Source organism: Cherax quadricarinatus, chromosome 5 (genome assembly GCF_038502225.1).
Source record: "Cherax quadricarinatus isolate ZL_2023a chromosome 5, ASM3850222v1, whole genome shotgun sequence".
In the NCBI taxonomy this organism is placed as follows: domain Eukaryota; kingdom Metazoa; phylum Arthropoda; class Malacostraca; order Decapoda; family Parastacidae; genus Cherax; species Cherax quadricarinatus.
Window position 1 is genome coordinate 65,645,725 of NC_091296.1, and position 8,918 is coordinate 65,654,642.

The window sequence follows — 8,918 nt, forward strand, 5'->3', positions numbered from 1 at the left end:
ATGAAGAGGCTTCGGTCTTTGGACCTTGATCACTGGAAATACATGTATTTGAAGTGATCAAGGTCCAAGAACTATTTTTGTCACTTCTACTCATAGCTAAAAAAAATTCTCCCTCAAATCTCTGAATATATTAAATTCTAATTCCTCTCCTTCCATTCTGAATTTTATATTTTATTCCAAGACTTTATTTATTCTCATTAATCTATTAGCTTATTTACTCACTTTACACTTTCTTCGTATACATCTTGAGGAGAAAACACTTGAGAGATGGAGAATCTGAGTGAATCCCATTCTTTACAAGAACTGCCAATATATCCTCGTTGCTTGTAGGAAACCCCGAAGATCTCTGGTATTTTGCAGGAACGTGAGTAAATCCATATTCCTTGTAAAAAAAATATTCGCTATAAATCCCTTTTAGTGGTAGAAACTTAAGTAATCTTACGGCACACTCAGAAATCCACATTTCTCATAAGGGGACCATCTGGACAGGACGTTTTAAAAGCCACTTTGTCGAGTTGTGAACCCTTTGAATGGAAAACTTGAGTGAGGAATAATAGAGGCTCACAATGCGGAGATTCTCCAAACAGCTCTCCAGGTGGTGAAGAGTCTGGTCTGGTGGGAGATTGAGGAAGCCTATTAGTGTCGTAATAAAGAATTTTCTGGAAAGGAAAATTTTATTTTTGGTCCTGCGTTTTCGAGTTAGAGTGGTGTTGAAAGCCTCTCTGCTTTATTATCCTGCTGTTGATACTTCTGTATCTTCTGTTGCCGAATCGTTTGCTGCTGTTGCTGCTGCTTGCACCTCTCCAGCTATTGTTACAGCTGCTGCTTCTATTGTTGCTGATGTAAACTCTCTTGCTGCTGCTCCTACCTCTTCTACTGTCTCTCCTCGTTATGCCTCACATTCTCAATCACTTTTCCTTGAAAATACACTATATGGCATATCTATAAATAAAAATACTATGTATAATTATGAAAATAGAATGCAATACATACAAGTATATGAGTAAGACACAAGTGCAACAGTTTGGTATAATTGTTGAAACGTATCGCCTACACGGTAGGCTTCTTCAGTCCAATACGGAGTTGAACTCTACTCCTGACCTAGGGACCAACCACCACAAGAACTCCTTCAAGGCTGATAGAGCGTCACGTTATCTTTACCTCCAACTGTTTCACGTGTGACTTACTCATCGGTAAGTCACACCCCAGCCGGTATGGATCCCGGCTGGGGTCTCTTCCAATTTGGTGACCCGGCATTGACTCCCCGAGTAGGGAAGTGTCGTTTATCTTCTCTCCTACTTGCGTGACAGTCCTTCGGTGGGAAGAGGGGTTCCTCTCTGGTTCTATGGACAAATGATGTCCGGAAAGTTAGTTTGCTCTAATGGTGGTTGGTGTGGGGTGCAACGGAGGTCCTCAGCAGGCCTTCACAGCGACGTCAGCGGGGGGGGGGGGGTTACGTGCAATGACTGGGAGTCAGGTCTCCAAGTCTCTGATGGCTAAGTAGACTAGATATGCCTTCTCATCCTCCCGGGCTTGTCCCACTGGGGTTATTGGGAAGTGTCTGTGGCGAAGGAGCATCGTAGCTGGGCAATCTAACAGGTAGTGCACCAGGGGTTTCGGAACCATCCGGTCACAGTGAACACAGAGTCCTTTCTTGCCCGTTTGAAGATCCGTGCAGTGGTAGGATACCCTAAGCGTAGGCAATGGATATGCACCCGCAGGTCCCTGGTCTACGACCGAATTCTTGAAGGGGATGCCCTGTGAGTCGCCCTGTCATACCAGTGGCGGCTCAGTGAATACCCAGGGTCAGGGAGTGGGCGCCTGGCCGCACTGGCGGACAGTCTTTAAACTCAAGTGCGATCACGTGACTCTCCCTTGGTCCTCTTGAGGCGCCGGCAGGTAAACAAGCGAGCTGATAGTTAGCTAAGAAGTTTACCAATGCGGACAGCCACCCACAACCCTCAAACAGTGAGCACAGTGAAGTGTAAATGTTACGCCAGTTGTAGGTCCTCTAGCAGGGACTCTTCAGTACCTGCCAGAGTGCCCACATCTAGGTACCAGATGCTGAGCTTGCTACGCAGGCTGTTAGTTAGTTCTCTTACTGCAAAGAAGAAGAGAAGTGGAGCGAGTGGGTCACCCTGTTGAACACCCTCTGATGAGGGAATTTCATGTTTGCCAAACAAAAAAATTGAAGGTTTGCTGTAGCCAGCTGAAATGAAGGAAAAAAGACCGGGGAACTGATCCCGAATGGATGGCAAGACCACATCTCTTTTCACCATATTAAAAGCATTTCTAAAGTTGAGTTTGACTACGGCCTTGTCTTCTGGTAAGTTAATGATGTAGGCCATTGCTGCATGAGCTGTCGCTTCACTGCCTGGAGAGACCCCAAAGCCCAGTTGGTGTGGCTGGAGTAAACTGGTAGCTTCTAGGCGAATGATTCTTACTGCTGCTTTGGCAACGAGACGGCGAAGAGTGTTACCAGCAGCAATGGGTCTGATTCCCCTTCCTTCTTCTTCAAAGCACATAATGAGGCTCCAAAAAGAAAGGTTTAATTTCTTCTGGAATCCGCCCAGCCAGAGAGTTGTTGACGAAGGTTGTTAACCGGGAGAGAAGAATTGCTGCAGCTGTGCCGAGTGCTGGATTTACCATCTCTTTGACGTGTTGTGGTCGAATTCCAGTGTAACCTCCTGCAGATCCTGTTGGAAATGACACTGTTGCCTTATAAACTTATGATTTTGGCAAAACTAATTGTCCAGTGATGGGGTCTTCCTCAGGGTTGTTGTTAACGACTCTGGTGTCCCTTGTTGGATGCTTGTGTCTTAGTGCTTGGGCTGTGGCCTCATCTTTGGGAGCTACAGTGTCATCACTTGTAATTATTCTGATTGTTCCCACAGTGTTACCTTCTTTGATTTTTTTTTTGCTAACCTGTGTGCAGATTTTCTCGTTTTCAGTAGAATTTTTCTTGGGTGTACCTCTGTGATTCCTATGATGATGGGGAAGAGAGACACAATTATCCGTTGTTCTTGGGCAGTTCCGCACTGCCTTAATGATTGATGTGGTTAGCAATTTGCCTCGTCTTTCAGGAACTGCAAGACAGACATTGCTGAACATTGCTTTAATGGTGCCGCGGGCTTCTAAGTTAGTGGAACCTCCATTCACCTGCTTAAGAAGGTCTGTGAATTTCCCTGCCGCATATGGACGAGCCTTAGGAATGTGAGATAGGGTACTGCTAGCAGTGGATTTGAATCAGATCATCGCAACTGAGGAGGTTACCATTGAAGCTTTCATCTGCCTGTGGAGGCTGGGTGCTGCTCTCTGCAGGGACCATATATGATCCAGCACACCCATTGTGTGCACGGATAACGCCATTCCTGTTAAGTGCCCGATGCTCTCCACACACCTGGCATGTGCCTCTTCTTTCATTGTTAGGTGCATTGCTTCCCTGGCTTTGTGGCTGGCTAGCTGCATCATCTGCCATACCTCAATCTGTGTGGTAAGCCCAGGCTGAAGGGAGAATGGCACGTGTGGGTGGAGGCACATACCCTGGGTTGTTCATGTGGGGGTGGAGAGGGGTGGAGGAGAGCGTAGGCCTAGATCTGGTTGGCGGTCTCAAGTCCTCATGGAAGGCGGGGTAGGGAGAAGGTGGAGATAGTGTGAATAGGAGTGATAAGGGTGAGGGAGTAGTGGAGGAGGGGTGACGACCTGGGGAGGCCGGCCTGGCAGAGTTACCAATTCACTGCACTACTTGCAGTGAGTTGGTAACGACACTATATACAGCCCTCCACTATAAACAACACACCGCTATACACTCTGCACTAAACACCTGTGCCGCCACACTGGCAGACACCTACTTGCCATACTCCACAGCTGAAGGGGGTGGAGCTGCCAGCCACAGGGAGACCCAGAAGATCCGCAAATATGAAGACCTTCCCCCTTGCTATAACTTCATCCCAATAGGGACGTAAACCCTTGGAGCATAAGGCAGGTGTGCTCATATATATATATATATATATATATATATATATATATATATATATATATATATATATATATATATATATATATATAATGTATATTATATTTATTTAAAAGGCACAAATACGTATAGAATAGTACAATATATGAAAGATTATGAATCTCCTTCAGCTCTTCTGCAGTTGGACCCATAACAATAAGTCAGGTGGGAAGGGAATATGTGGAAAGTTTCTAGCATTCTGAAAATCCAAAACTTACAATATTGTTTTGAAATTTCAGTTAAAAGGTACGACTGGAAAAATAGGGCGTGTTTTCATAAGACATCTTCTGTCATGTATAAAATGAGTACCTGGGTGTTAGTCGACTAGTGTGGGTCGCATCCTGGGACAAAACTGACCTAATTTGTCCGAAATACTCTGCATAACAAGCGACTTTCTATGTAGTAGTATGTCACTGATGTCAGCTATGGTCTGTATACCTTGTACATGTACTTGTAGAAATTAAGATATTATATTATTATTATTATTATTATTAAAGATACAAATTCTGAAGCCTGCCCATTATGATCCCGTGTAGTTAGAGAAAACGGGACCTGTATCACTGGATGCTTAACACAGAGGGAGCCAGTTGAAATCAAGGTCGTGTGGTGAGTGTGTAGTTGAGAGCCAACAAACATCGTCTAGGACTGAAAACTCTCTTTCGTGAACTCTTATTGCCAGAGTTATTTACAGGTAAGCAATTGATGTATGCCAGGAATTTGTTGAATATTATTGTAATGGGAAATTACTAATAATGTTTAAGATTGCTTATCCACAGAAGATGTCCTTCTCCGATATAAATAACTTATTGCAATTATCAAACCTGTTAATTTTATGCGAAAAAGTATGTAAAAAAAAAAGTCAGCATCAAACATGCTCGTTAACGGGATATATACACTGAGAGGTATATTTCTCAGTGTATATACACTGAGAGATATATCTCTCAGTGTATATACACTGAGAGGTATATTTCTCAGTGTATATACACTAAGAGGTGTATTTCTCAGTGTATATACACCGAGAGGTGTATTTCTATCAGTGTATATATACTAAAAGCTTACTTAAATCACTATTTTAGAGATTTAAATATTCTTGTCGCCTTAACGGCACATGCTGACTCCTTGAGCCTGAAAGGCTTAACGCTTAAACCTTTAAGGGTTAACGCTTCCCCTTGAAAATAAAAATAGCAAAGTCTTTCATTCTAATGCTCGCACTAATTCTTGAGAATCGTGATGATAATGCTGAGTCAAGACACATCATCCTCGACACCTGCTTCAGCTCCCCACGGGCCTTACACGAGAGATATGGTGAAGGTGGTGTTTTATTTGTCAGCAGCAACGTGAACATTTCTTTTGACGTTGGTCAGTATCATATAATGACCCGCTGCTCGGACATGTGGTTATTTTAAAGATCTATTTCACTTGTATGTCTATGCATTTCGTAAAAAAATTAACATCACAGCATAAGATGTGAAGGTGAGTTTTTGTATAAAATGCGAAGAATCACTACAGAGTATTGCTCCAGATTTACTACCATTGTCTTCTCAGCTCCATCCTTGAACGACTCCTCCTCCTTCTCCTTCATCAGGACCTTGGCTAAAAACGCCTCTCTTCCTCCCTCCCTCCAACATCTGCACTGTCTTAGGCTGGAGTCTCACTCAGTCCTCAGCATCCTCTGGTTGACTTTCACTCTCCGGTTCTGCCCGGGGGTTCACGAAGCCCTCGTTTCTCAGCACGTTGGTGAATATAGTAAGTTTATTCAGGTATACAAAAACAATTACATTATCATACATAACAGCATATGTGTAGAGAACCTAGAATAACTCAAACCATATCATATGTGTAGAGAACCTAGAATAACTCAACCATATCATATGTGTAGAGAACCTAGAATAACTCAAACCATATCATATGTGTAGAGAACCTAGAATAACTCAAACCATATCATATGTGTAGAGAACCTAGAATAACTCAACCATATCATATGTGTAGAGAACCTAGAATAACTCAAACCATATCATATGTGTAGAGAACCTAGAATAACTCAACCATATCATATGTGTAGAGAACCTAGAATAACTCAAACCATATCATATGTGTAGAGAACCTAGAATAACTCAAACCATATCATATGTGTAGAGAACCTAGAATAGCTCAAACCATATCATATGTGTAGAGAACCTAGAATAACTCAAACCATATCATATGTGTAGAGAACCTAGAATAGCTCAAACCATATCATATGTGTAGAGAACCTAGAATAGCTCAAACCATATCATATGATTTTCGTTCTGCCGATTATAATGGACTTAGGGAACATCTGTCTAATCTTGATTGGGGTTATCTAGCTAATGATTTTATTGACGATAATCATACTTATGAATATGAAGGGATCTGCTTTTATGATTGTTTTCTTAATAATGTACACAGTGCCCAGAGTATATACATTCCCCAGAGAGAAATTAGGTCTAATAATAACGATCCCAAATGGGTTAACAGGAGGTTAAAGCATCTATTAGGGGAGAAAAGGGGAATTTATAGGCGCATCAGAAGAGGAGAGGTTAACCTTACTGACCAATATGTTCAGCTTAAAAGAGAAGTAAAAAAGGCGATTAGAAAGGCTAAACGTGACTATGAAATTAGAGTCGCTAATGAATCAAAGACTAATCCAAAGGGGTTCTTTCAAGTGTATAGGACGAAGGTGAAGGAAAAAGTAGGACCTCTGAAATCTGGGAATGGACAGCTGACGGATAATGAACTGGAAATGTGTTCCTTATTTAATGACTATTTTTTGTCAGTTTTTACACAGGAAGATGTAAATGAGATTCCAGTAATTAACAATTATTTAGTTCCTGATGAATTTAAGTTAACTAATATTACTGTCACGAGGGACATGGTTACTAAACAGATAGACAAACTGAAACAAAATAACTCCCCGGGACCCGATGAGTTGTTTTCAAGGGTACTTAAGGAATGCAAGATGGAGCTTAGTCAGCCATTAACGAGTGTATTCAATGCATCCATCCTTACCAGTGTTGTGCCAGAGATGTGGAAGATGGCTAATGTGGTTCCTATATTCAAATCAGGGGATAAGTCCACTCCTTCAAATTACCGTCCAATAAGCCTGACATCTATAGTGGGCAAGTTATTAGAATCAATTATAGCTGACATTATCAGAAGTCACCTTGAAGAGCATAACTTGATAAATGAATCTCAGCATGGATTCACGAGAGGTCGTTCCTGCCTGACAAACTTACTGACGTTCTTCAATAGAACATTTGAGGCAGTTGACAGTGATAAGGAATATGATATTGTTTATTTGGATTTTAGTAAAGCCTTCGACAGAGTACCTCACAAGAGACTCTTAAGAAAAGTGGCAGCTCATGGTATAGGAGGTAAAGTTCTAGCATGGATTGAGGCATGGCTTACCAATAGAAAGCAGAGAGTTACCATTAATGGAGTGAAATCTGAATGGGGATTAGTCACTAGTGGCGTTCCACAAGGATCAGTTTTAGGCCCTCTCTTGTTCATAATTTACATTAATGACCTTGATGAAGGGATTACTAGTGACATGAGTAAGTTTGCTGATGATACAAAGATAGGCCGTATAATTCACTCTGAGGAGGATATCAATGAACTCCAGGACGATTTGAACAAATTAATGTCTTGGTCTGAGAAATGGCAGATGAAGTTTAATGTGGATAAGTGTAAGGTACTTGCCCTTGGTAATGAAAATAACCCTCGAAGCTATAATCTAGGTGAAGTAGAGCTTGGTCATACAGAATGTGAAAAGGACTTAGGAGTCATGGTAAGCAGAAATCTAAAGCCAAGACAGCAGTGCCTCAGTGTGCGCAACAAGGCCAACAGATTACTTGGATTTATCTCAAGAAGTATAAGTAACAGAAGTCCAAAAGTTATTTTACAGCTCTATACATCACTAGTGAGGACTCATTTAGATTATGCTGCTCAGTTTTGGTCCCCTTACTACAGGATGGACATAGACTCATTAGAGAACATACAGAGAAGAATGACTAAAATGATTTACTGTGTAAGGAACCTCCCGTATGAAGATAGACTTAAAGCCTTAAATCTGCACTCTCTGGAGAGGCGTAGAATGAGGGGAGATATCATTGAAGTGTATAAGTGGATGACGGGCATAAACAAGGGAGACATTAATAAGGTACTGAGGGTGTCGAACCAGGTAAGAACCAGGAATAATGGATTTAAGTTGGATAAATTTAGATTTAGAAAGGACATAGGTAAGTACTGGTTTTCTAACAGAGTTGTAGATGCGTGGAACAGTCTTCCCAGTGGGGTGATAGAGGCTAGGACCTTGGGTAGCTTTAAGAAGAGACTGGACAAATATATGAGTGGGAGGGGCTGGGTTTGATTGGTGTTGGGGGGTGCGGGAGTTGTTTCTTGAGTAGCTTTAGGTAGATGTCGTTTTGATAAGGACCTGCCTCGTATGGGCCAGTAGGCCTTCTGCAGTGTTCCTACATTCTTATGTTCTTATGTTCTTATGTGTAGAGAACCTAGAATAACTCAACCATATCATATGTGTAGAGAACCTAGAATAACTCAAACCATATCATATGTGTAGAGAACCTAGAATAACTCAAACCATATCATATGTGTAGAGAACCTAGAATAACTCAAACCATATCGTATGTGTAGAGAACCTAGAATAGCTCAAACCATATCATATGTTGAAGATTGAGACACTTATGCAGCATATGGGAATCTTTATTCAGGAAACGTTTCGCCACACAGTGGCTTCATCAGTTCAATACAAAGAGGAAGGCGTAAGGAGAGGAGGAGAGTGAGGTAATCAGTCCCTCAACCTGGAGTCGATGTGTTCAGTCCATCAATCTTGTAGAATGTACAGCATAGGGCCGTGGACGTGGCT

General features: G+C 41.8%; 1 protein-coding gene across 2 annotated transcripts in view; it reads left to right on the plus strand.

Annotated features, from left to right (window-relative positions):
* Window positions 1–3,841: 3,841 nt before the first annotated feature.
* Window positions 3,842–8,918, plus strand: part of LOC138855223 (N-acetylneuraminate lyase-like) — a 93,908-nt gene continuing 88,831 nt past the window's right edge. Inside the window, exon 1 of one of the 2 annotated variants that reach the window (XM_070103432.1) lies at window positions 3,842–3,981. The gene's annotated coding sequence lies outside the window, so the exon portion shown is untranslated. Of the gene's footprint in view, window positions 3,982–4,557; window positions 4,707–8,918 lie in introns of those variants that run through there. The other variant, XM_070103426.1, reaches the window with a different exon arrangement.